The sequence below is a fragment of the Sceloporus undulatus genome, chromosome 1 (assembly GCF_019175285.1).
Source record: "Sceloporus undulatus isolate JIND9_A2432 ecotype Alabama chromosome 1, SceUnd_v1.1, whole genome shotgun sequence".
Classification (NCBI taxonomy): Eukaryota; Metazoa; Chordata; class Lepidosauria; order Squamata; family Phrynosomatidae; genus Sceloporus; species Sceloporus undulatus.
The window spans coordinates 96272201-96284124 of NC_056522.1; positions in this window are offsets into that span (position 1 = coordinate 96272201).

Here is an 11924-nt window from a genome sequence, read left to right on the forward strand (position 1 = left end):
CACACACGGTGTGTATAGATAGTGTGTGATCTCTATAGTTTAAGAACTTACCACTTGCCAAAATCATGCACAAGGCAAACATATGATAACAATACACCTCCATTAAAAATAGAGAAGAGGGTGAGGTGTCATACAGGTGTCGTAGCATATCTGTGCCTTGACTTGCCTTTTCTGCTTACTGGTAGCTTTTTTTTTATGGCATGATCTCTACTCTCTTTGTCGGGTCTGTTTATTGCACAGAAGTCTAGTTGTTTGGGAATCTAGAGATTTCAGGGCCTAAACCTAGAGGCTTAGGAATGATTCACACCAGGTGCAGGCCCCCTGTGATGCATTAAGCATGATACCATAAGCATCAACCACAGTTACAGTATGCCATTCAAAAAAAAAAAAAAGTGAAGTACAATAAATGAGGGAACACACACATACAACCCCTGCTTTGAGGCAAAACAAAATTTGTCACCCTGCCTTGATAAGAGAGAAGAGGGTCTGGTCTGAATCTGGGAACCATATGCCAAGCCTATATCTGCTTATGATTCCTGAGTTGTTTGATATGTAAAAGAAATGTCCTTCTGCCTACTTACAACAAAATGTTTCTGTGTTGAGTTAGGAAGACATGTCAGAGAAAGCTGACTAGATGACAGGCTACACACAAAACTAAATCACTTGAGTTGACTATAAGCTCCAGTGTTCTCATTCTGTCACACATGGTGAACTCTAAATTTCAACATCCAGTGGAATATGGAAAATAATGTAATTTACAAAGGTAATGCAAACAAATGCAATGGGCAACCACTCATTTATTTTTTTAAAAAAAATGTTAACAATGGCAACCGTTTTTGGTTGTGTTTATGTGCCTCCAAGTCACGTGTAACTAAATATTGGTTTTATTCCTTTAAATAAAGGACAGTTTTAATAGGCTTGGTAACTACTGTTTAAAAATTCTTTGAATGTTAATTTAAACTGCTTACCATTGTTCGCATTTGTTTGTGTTTTTTTACGTTGTGTACTGCCCTCAGCAAAGTGGATGATGGGTCAACATATTTTAATATATTGTTTTAATAAATATAAATATTGACTTTATAACGTAAATATTAATAAATGGCTAAATGACTGTGGCAGAAATATCCCTTTTCTGATATTGCTGTGAGTTTCTGCCTTTCTGGGCCATTTTCAAAACCTATTGCAACAGGGAGCAATTGGGAAGAGATCAGATTGGATCAGGTTCCTCCTACCATTCTCTCTATGGTCTGACTGCCCAGTTTACAGGCTAGCCTGCCATCTACATTGCCAAGAGACGTAGACAAACCCACTTTCTTTCCTCTTTGGGAGACACAATCAGACTGTATTAAAATACCACTATGTAGCCCCCTTAGTCCAGAACAATAGGGAGAGAATACAAAGAAATACCAAAAAGACATGTACTGAAAAACAATGAAGATACTAGAAAAACCTTTATGTAACAAAACTGTATTAATATTGTTTAAATCAACATCTAATGATAGTGAAATATTTAATCACCATACATAATAGCTACCAAATGAATTGCTAAGGAAAAATCCACTTTAGTCAAATCTTCCAAAGTTCTGCTGTAAATGAAATATGGAAGCATCTAAATATAGAAAATTCTGTGGAATCTTTTGCATCAAATATGAGTATAAGATAAACTACTAATCATGGAAGTTTCAATAGAGGCAATAATTCAAAAATGGCAAGAATCAGGCTAGGAAGGAAGCAAGTAGCACGGTAGCAAGACGCTACCTCCGGAGTTTGTACAGCCATTTCAACATCAAGGCCTTCTCGTAGTTGAGACAAAGACATCTCTGGATTTCAAAATTGAGAAAGTACAGTTTCAGCGGGCTTTTTCCATTATTTAAATAAACAAAAATTGGCAATATTAAATGCAGATTACCTTATATAAAAACAGTTTTATTTATCCTTACCGATAAACAAGCTACCTCTCTCTTAACATGATGCCCTTTACATACAGTAAAATCGGTGAGTACTATCTATTGTAGCCTGTTGGGTGAAATACATTTACTTCCAATGATATACGGCGACTCTTTCGTGTTACAACAGTTCTTAAAGAGACAAACACTTTCTTACATCTAAACTAAATCTCCCAACACAGAAACCCTAAGATCAGGCTATATTCATTGTCACAATTAACAGCACGTGATTCATGAGTGGTAAATGCAAGGGTTTAATATTCTCTAACTAGGATAATAATACCATGAAACCATACTTTTATTATTGTCCAGAGTTCAATTTAATCGCAAATGAGAATTTAGCAAATATCAACACTATTTATGAGTCCAAATTGTCCCTATTGACAAAAAACCCAGATTACGTACCTTAGCACTCATCAGACATCGTTCCAATTTTAGTTAATTTATACAACAGAGATTTTGCACGGCTGTGCATAAACGAAATTTGGCAGATTTTTAACACGAAAATGGAAAGCTTCCAGGAACATTTTCATTTAGATGTAATTGTTGATAGCAAGTTTGTAGAAATTAGGCTTCCCTAATTCTAAACTGCTTGGGTTGGCTAAATGGCAGGGTTTGGCTTCTGCTGTTTCGATTAGATGGAAGACTGGACGGATGGAAAAAGCGATGACAATTAATGCAAGAAATTGCATTCTTGGGTCCTGTCACCTAAGGGTATCCCTCAAGGCTAATGAAGTTATTATGGTGGCAAGAATTGCAGACTTTTTAGACCACTGCATTCAGGATCCAGGAGTTTCACATCAAATTTATTTGTAACCTTATTACATTTGTTAAAATAAAAATAAAAAATACCAACTGGCCTAAGGATACTCCATGCCCACGTTTTCCCATTCTGCTGATTCTCACTTCAAATTCTTCACGGTGGTTCAATTGAAAAAGGAAAAAGCAGCGTGCATGTTATTGAACACATGTACTGTACAACTACAGTGCACGCATTGCAATTTTTAGTAGAAACATGGCCAGGGAGGAGAAGGACTAAGGATTCCACCTGTCTGCTTATTTAGACATACAGATGCCATGGACTTGCTTTCATTTTTAAAAGTTCATTGAAAAGTGGGAAGGGACCATTAATACTTTTCTGGCATGAGTATTATATCAGTATTGCATACTACCTACTTCTAAGCTTCTTTAGCATTCCTGATTTCCAGCTCTCACAAGCACCTCTTTGTATTGCTCACAAGATCACCATTATCACAATAAATGGTCATATGAGCAGTCGTGTGACCTAGTCATAACTCAATGGCTGGCATTCATAAGGTTTTCTTAAGCAAGAATAGCAATAGCAACAGCAGGTACATTCTATACTGCTCCAGTGCATTTAAGCACTCCCTAAAGCTGTTTACAATGTGTAAGCTAATGGCCCCCAACTCATTTTAGCGACCTAAAGAAGGATACCAGGCTGAGTGGACCCAGAGCCCGCCTGGGATTGAACTCACAGCCTTGTGGCTGTGAATGACTACAGTACTACATTTAACCACTCGCCACTAGGGCTGATAGTAAGGAGTAGTTTTGGCAGTTCCTTCTCGGAAATATGACCTATTAATTGGTCATTCCCATCCACATCAACTAGAGGACCCTGGCTTCGCTTATAAGATCAGCTTATAGGCTTATCCACATAGAACAGTGATGGTGAACCTTTTACAGACCGAGTGTCCAAACGCAACCCAGACCCCACTTATTTATTGCAAAGGCCACATCCCACTGGCTTTCTAGTAAGAAACTCTGGCAAACCTGGTTGCTAAGGCGACAGCATGTTTGCCCACAGAGAGGCTCGGTGCCACCTCTGGCACGCGTGCCATAGGTTCGCCATCATTGACATAGAAACCTCTTCCCATTTTAAATGTCAAATAGAAATTTCTTTGACTTGGCATCAAAAGATTGTCAAGAGTGTTTTGAGAAGGGTACAGTTTAATGCCTCCTCAAAAACTGCACTGACATCCTTTTGATGCTAATCAAGACATTTCTTTTGGACAATTTAAAATGTTTCATTGATTTTCCGGTATGTAGTTTCATTATTTGCCATCCTCCATTTTATTGGCCAATATCTTCTCTCTTTTTTGAAATACAGTATTGTATGAAACTTTGAATGTTTATGTATTGAACATTCCCAGAATCCATATAGACAAAAAATGATTTTGAAATGTCACTTTGGTATAATGCTATACACCAAGGTGGTGTATATGGGAACATGTAGTGAAGTACGGAGGCTTAGGAACGTGAAAATTAATTTGATGACTAGAATTCAGTTCCCCAGTTGCCATGGAATTATGAGTGTTTTATTAAACACTCTCACTTTGGCATTCTTTCTCCATGTTGAGTAATGGGCAATAATGACATGCCATTTTCAGAATATTAAGATGTATTCATGAACAGGGAGCTAGGAGAAGGATTTAGTGTTATGCCAACATCTCAATCTATGCCCATTCAGTAGATGTATCCGCAAACAGATTCTGCAAAATGTGTGGTTGGAGAATCCTAGATTGATGATCTGGAAAACTATAATCTTGGATATTAAGAACACCAGTTATAGGAACTGTGATTACTGAGAATTAATGCACCAGTAGATCCTTCCATAATCCAGGCTTAACTTTAAGACTTTTGGCTATCCATTCAACATATCCTCTTAGAGACTCAAGTCAGTTTCACTGTGAAACCAGTGTAAACTTGCCCTCTCAGAGCTGTGAACTGCTGATACTAGAAGCAATCCAATTTGAGCAATGGAAGGGGGAATTTCCCCTTCTCTGTTAACTTGAAATCACCTTCTTACATTCAGAGCCCTTTACCTCTCTTTGGCTATAGTTCTGTCAAGCTTGCTAGCTTCCAAACAATTAGCACGCAGGCCATTAATGGATATGTGTTTAAACTAGGGACATAGGGTGCAAAAAGCCCAATACTTGGAGGGCAATGCTCTTTGAAGCCCAAGGGACACTCAAGTTTCCAAGACATTTTCAGAACATCTGCCCCACTGAATTATGAGCCATGAAGGAAGGTTTTTTTGTAATGAAAATGTGAGGCCTGGATGAGAAACCATCCTAGAAAATGACGTATGCCCAGAGAATCATAGAATCATAGAATCATATAGTTGGAAGATACCACAAGGGCCATCCAGTCCAACCCTCTGTCATGCAGGAAATCACAATCAAAGCATCCCTGACAGATGTCCATCCAGCCTCTGCTTAAAGACCTCTAAAGGAGACTCCACTACACTCCAAGGAACAGTATTCCACAATCAAACAGCCCTTACTGTCAGGACATTCCTCCTAATGTTGAGGTGGAATCTCTTTTCCTGGAGCTTGCATCCATTGTTCCGGGTCCTAGTCTCTGGAACTGAACAGACACCCAATTTTAGTTTTAATGGCTTGGAGGAAACTGTGACTTCCCTCTGTTCAGGTATAATTCTGATCTTCCTTGCAGGGAAGGGATGATTTCATGGAGTGTAAAAGGCTAGGTAGGAGTATGTAACCTTATGCCTTATTTTTAGCAGCATGGTATATGTAGCTCTGTTTGTGGACTATGTTCCACACATATGATTTGGGGGGGGGGGAGCCTATGGGTTCTAAAACCTGACTTCTTCCTTTCTTTACATTACCTTGCTTTGTAAAAGTTTCCATGTCCTTAATTCTATGGTGACATCATTTGGTTTACAAAATCAAGTGTGGAAAGTTTATTTTGTGGTTGGAAGATGTCAGTTGTCCCATCTTTTTCATAAAGGATTATGTCCTTTTGCTGCCACCCTTCTTGACTAAATATATAAAAAGTCTAAATCTAAAAACAGAAATAAAGTATAAATATGCTTCATAATGATTCTTAATTCCAGAGGACATTGAAACAGGATGAACCAAAATGTGGTCTCTTTGGAATTTGCTTAGAATTTCTCTGCTTTCCCTCTGTGGTATGTGGTTTGCTGTTCATGTTGTTTAAAAGTGACCATAAAATATCACGCTCTCAGAATGTTTTCCATATATAGTGAGTGGTCTCTTTGCTGTGTTCAGAAACTTACCATAGTTTCAGTCAGTTCACCACAACTAAGGTAGCATTAAAGTACCTTTGAAGGGGGGAAAGTATATTTTAAAAGAGGTGCCTATTAATGTATTGGAGGTGAGGACATTTATGATACAGTCATGCTTTCAGACTGTGCAAACTGTATTAATCCTACTAATATCTAGAAGGCTGTTATTTGTATGAAGAGCAGTCAGCACTGCATATTAAGGCCTTATACCTGCCATTCAAAAACATCTAAAATGATCTTACTCAGACGTATCACACTGCATGTACTTTCAGCAGAGAGAATCAATGATCTGTATGCATGTGATACTCTAGTAATTAAACAAAAATGAGTTTAGAAGAGATAATTTATAGGGTGGCAAGATTTAGTTCAGATGCCAGTTCAGACATTTCTGAAACAGTCCAGCCCCTTTAGATTAATCTAGAAACTGCCCACATCTATTTGGGATTGAATCCAAATTGAGATTGGGAAATTTGAGGCTTTATGCCTCTTACTGACTATCATGGGAAATCTATAGATAGCTATTACTTGTTTACTCATCAACATAATTTGAAGCTTTAAATATTATTTGAATTCTAGGGTGTTTTTTTGTTAAGATCTGCACTAGTAACTTTTGATGGTTTTGGACAGAATTTTAGATAGCTTTTGCAGACAGAGTTCACCGTTGTTTGGTAATAAAAATCTGCCAAATTACACACAATAAGTAAAGGAGTTTTTGTGCATGAGAAGTCTTTTCAGTTTGGGGATGGTAAAAGTTTGGTAATTCATCCTGGTTATGGCGGACAATTTCCATGAAAACAACAGATATGGTAATGGTGCTCTTTGGTAAGAGACCTGCCAAATTGTGGAATGACATGCTTTTCGTGAGGTGACATCAGTTTTTATTAAGAAGTTTAAAGGGAACTAGGGGGCCATTCAGACTACCTTTAACCCTGGATCAGAAACCAAATTAACCACGGGAAGTTCATATTCGCCCCGATGCTTCCACAATCGAATCTGAGGCTTGCACACCAGTTCAGGGGCAAATGCCCCTTGGCGTGGGTCTTTTGAAAGCAGACTTTAAGCTGTAACTTTTTTTTTTTTTTTTTAAAAATGGGTCTGGCGAATATGAACTTCACCCCGGTCATGATTGGGGCAAGTTCAGGGGAGGGATTTAGGGCAGAGGGAGGGCAGAGGGCAGAACATTTCCTCCACTTCATCGGAAGGGGAGGGAAGGAAGGAGCCAGGGGAAAGAAAGGGGCCATGAAGGGCAATCGGGGTGACAGAGCAGGAGGAGGAGAAGGAAGGAGCAGGACGAAGGGTCAAGTTCGGGGGAGGGAATTAGGTCAGAGGGAGGGCACAGAATGGAACAAGCCTCCCTCTTACACCAGGCAGCTTTCGCTTTCTGTTTTGTTTTTGACAGACTATGTGCATGCTTTTTCTACAGAGTGATAGGGTCAATGGAGCAGGAGCAGCAGGAGATGAAAGGAGCCTTGAAGGAAGGGTGCTAAGAGAATCAGGGTGATGGAGGAGGAGGAGGAGGAGGAGGAGGAGGGAGCTGGGGGAAAGAAGGGGACCATGAAAGTGGGCACTTGCTTCCAGAGGGATTGGGGGGGGGACCGAATCTGCCCAGTTTCATCCAGTGCAAATGGGCCAGTGGGAATGGGGCCTAGGGAGGACCTCTACCTATGTGTAGTTGCTGAAACTACAAACTCAGTTTTGCCCATTGCAGTAAAAGTTTTTAGCTGAGCATGTAGTTATTGTTTTCCCATGTGATTTTTTATTTAAATCTTTTGGGGTGAAGTTTACATTGTGTTGTGATCTGCCCTTTACCTCTCAAGACACAACAGCACAAAACAATCCACATAACTAAAGTTTCCAAGACTGGCTTCTGATTAAATGATGTTCTGTGGTTTGCCCAGACTGCATTTCCCCTAACTTGATGCTACAGTAGTGCTAAACTGCATTGGTGGTGGTGGTAGCCTTGAGGGGGGATGTGTTGACATATAATAAAAGAGATATTAGCTAGTACATGATTTTGTGCAATGCTCACTTACTGGACCATCACAGTCCGAAACCATGGCTCAGAGATTAGAACTGTTATTTTTTTCTACTACAGCTCACAGAATCCTCAGTTGATGTGCTGCTGGGGGATTATGGGTGTTGTAATCCAAATGTGACTTTTCCAGCCTCCATTATGACTCTGATGATTCTCTAACCTGGCCTCTACATCCATATCAGTTGAAATGTTGTTGTTGGTGGTGCTTAGGGTTGCTAAACTGAAAAATGGAGAAGGCTCCTATCTCTGGCCAGACTTAATCAAGGAGGCTTGAACAGAGCTGTTAATTATAAGGTGTCTTGGAAGTGTCTCATTCACAGAGTTCGAAGGCAGCTAACAACAACAGAAGAGGGAAGCAAAGATGACTAAAGTGAGGCTGTTCTACTTTGGACATATCCTGAGATGACATGCCTCATTGGAAAATACAGTGAGAGGTATAGTGTAAAGTAAGTAAGAAGAGAGGGAGACTTGATGTCAAGGAAGCCACCCCGAGTTTGCATGACCTGAGCAGGGCTGTTAATAGCAGGGTGTCTTGAAGGTCTTTTATTCATACGATTGCCATAAGTCAAAATTGATTTGATGGCAAACACTGTAACAACATAGAAGAGGGAATTTTAGCAAGTGTTCCAATCATGCAACCAAGTACCACCTACTGAAATTTCCTCTCCTACACAACCATTGAAGTGTAAGAGCCCTCTCCAGTTTTCACTGGGCCAACCCTTGCTGGTGATGGAGAGCACCATGAGGACCAGCAATGTCATCTTGAGTCTTCGCAGTGCTGAATGCAATGAATCAACAGCCACTTGATGCCAGTAGAAAGCAATGAGAAGGCTGCCTCAGGGCAGTGGATTTTGTGTGTCTTGAAATGGCAGCAATGGTAACTCTAGCTGCTTTTTCAAAAGGAGCTGCACTTCACCAAGCTTCATTTTTTATATACCGCTTCATACTGCCTAAGCAGTGTCTAAGCGGTTTACAACTGTAAGCTAATTTGCCCCCAACAATCTGGGTACTCATTTTAGCAACCTCGGAAGGATGCAAGCCTGAGTCAAGCTTGAGCCCTTTTTCTGGTCTTGAACTCGCAACCTTGTGGTTTTGAGTGAATGGCTGCAGTACAGGCATTTACCCACTGCGCCACCAGGGCTCCTTGACACCCTGCCTTAGATCTCCAAACATTTTGGGCTGGCCTTGGCTATCAAGGCTATGTACCTTAACCAGGGGATGATGACAAGGGAGTTTATCACACATGAGGAATTTATCTTAATTTCGAATGAAAAGAAAGTGGGGCCTGAACACATTTAAGTGAATTCACTAGTTCAGCGAATTTACGTGAATGCGAATTGCATTCGAACTTGCTTCCCATTGCCCGAAAATAGCATGTCATTGCCTGAATTTGCATGTGATCACCTCTCACGCAATAACGTGAAACCCCATGATTGCACTCGTACTGACTTCCCATTGCCTGAATTTGCATGTGGTAGTCTATCACACAATAACGTGATTGCGTTCAGATTGCCATTGGATTATACTTCCAATTTCCCTTGTCTGATAACATCCAGGGTGGTTGTGTAAGGCAGACAGAAAGATTAAAATATCTATGTTTTAGGATGAAAAAAGTGAATTAACATAAAATAAGAGGTCTGTGTTTTAGGATTAAAACTGGGTGGCCAGTCATCCCTATTTTCCGGACCTGTGCTCCATTCCATCTTTCTGTCCAGGAGGAATTCCAAAATGTCCTCCATTTTGAGTATGATAAGGGCCAGTGTGGTGTAGTGGTTTGAGTCCAATGACTAGGACACTGGAGACCAGGGTTCAAATTCCGGCTTGGCCATGGAAAGTCATTGGGGGTCAATCACATTTATGTTTTTGCACAGAAAGATTTGCATCTGTTGAATCGTTTCTGAATTGATTCACCATTCCCGTTATGTTTTAAGGCAGCAAATCTCTCTGTGGCAGTTAAATCCAATTCACTATTCCCATTTGCTACTGTTCCAGATCAAAATGGAGGCACCTCTATTTCCTGAATGATGGCTGCACAATCTGAATTGATTCCAAATTGCACTCACACTTCTGCAGATGTGAATCACTCTGGTGCCCCCCCCAAAAGATGTTATTTACCCAGTGCTGAATGCACTGGGTAAAGGTATGTTTTCACCAGCCCCCTTGCACAGGATGCTGGGTGCATTTGAGGCACGGTGTGAACGACAAGAAATAACCCAGTTTCCACACCAGGTTATTCCATAGTGTGAATGACCCCAATGTGACCTTGCACAAGTCACAGTCTCTCAGCCTCAGAGGATGGCCATGGTAAACCCCTTCTGAACAATTCTTGCCAAGAAAACCCTGATAGATTCTTCTCCATTTCTCTTGAAGGTCCTCTGTTTTGTGGTGCCTTTTCCTCCTTCGTGCTGCCAGTGCCCTTCCTCTCTTGTCCTTTGGTTTCTACTTTCCCAGAGGTTCCTTTCCCACAAGAGGACAAGGCACTGTAAAATGTAGAACCTTCAAGAAAAAAATGGAGGACATTTGGGAATTCCTCCTGGACAGAAGCCGGAAATGTAGGGCAGGTCCTGGAAAGGAAGGACCTCTGGTGGCCCTGAGTAGGCTGAAATCCAGGAAAGTGCCTGCTACTAGTTTATTTCTTTCAGTTAGTTTCAAAGGGGCTTACAAAATCCCTTTTACATACTGATTTTCCAGACTTACATGGCTATAGCCATGAATTCTTTCGCACAGTTAATGCCACATTATAATGCTACAGTGCTATTATTCCCTGGGTGACCAGATGCTCTCACTGCAGAGGAGGACAAGGCACCACAAAATGGAGGACCTTCAAGAATTTTTTTTTTAGGACAGGACCATAGAAATGTCAATGTGTGCTTCTTAGCCATGATCCAAATGGAGGACCTTTTGGAATTCCTCCTGGACAGAAGGCTGAAATGGAGGAAGTCTCCTAGAAAAAGAAGACCTCTAGTCACCCTGCGCTAAAAACACTCCATGCTTCTTAGCTCTGCTCAAAATGGAGGACATTTGGGAATTTGTCATGGACAGAAAATAAAAGCTAACAACATATCAATATACAGCCATGCTTCTGAGTCCCGCTCCAAATGGAGGACAGTTTTGGAATTTCTCCTGGACAAAAGGTTCAAAGGGAGGGCAGGTCCTGGAAAAAAGAGGACCACCTCTGATCACCCTGAGATGAAAACACTCCTACAGAAATGTCGATCCATGCTGCTTAGTCAGTCCTGCTCCAAATGGCTATTTCTCTTTGGACAGAAGAAAGTTGAAACGGAGGGGCAGGTTCTGGAAAAGGAAGGCCACCTCTGGTCACCCTGAGGTAAAAACACCCTAAAATGTCATTACATGCTTCTTATTGATGCTCCTGGATTGAAGAAGGTGGAAATAGAAGGACAGGTCCTGGAACAGGAGGACCACCTCTGGTCACCCTGACCTGAAAGCACTCCTATAAATCTAAAGGCATGCTTCTGGGTGATGCTGCAAATGGAGGACCTTTTGGGATACCTCCTGGACAGAAGAAGGTAAAATTACGGAAAAGGAAGACCACCACTGGTCACCCTGGGGTAAAAACACTCATATAGAAATGTAAATCCATGCTTCTGAGTGGTGCTCTAAATGGAGAACCCTTTGGGATTCCTTCTGGGAGGAAGAAAGTTGAAACTTCAGCCTGGAGGGAGTGAGAGGGTGGGTCCAACACCATCGGGACTGCCCTGAAGGGACAGAGCCCTCCCTCCACGGCCAACTGTCATCGTCCAGCCTGGAGGGAGTGAGAGGGTGGGTAGGGGCTAATTTTGTATTTTTATTGTACACCACTATGATCATTGCGGAATAGCGGTCTATAAATAAAACATATTATTATTATTAT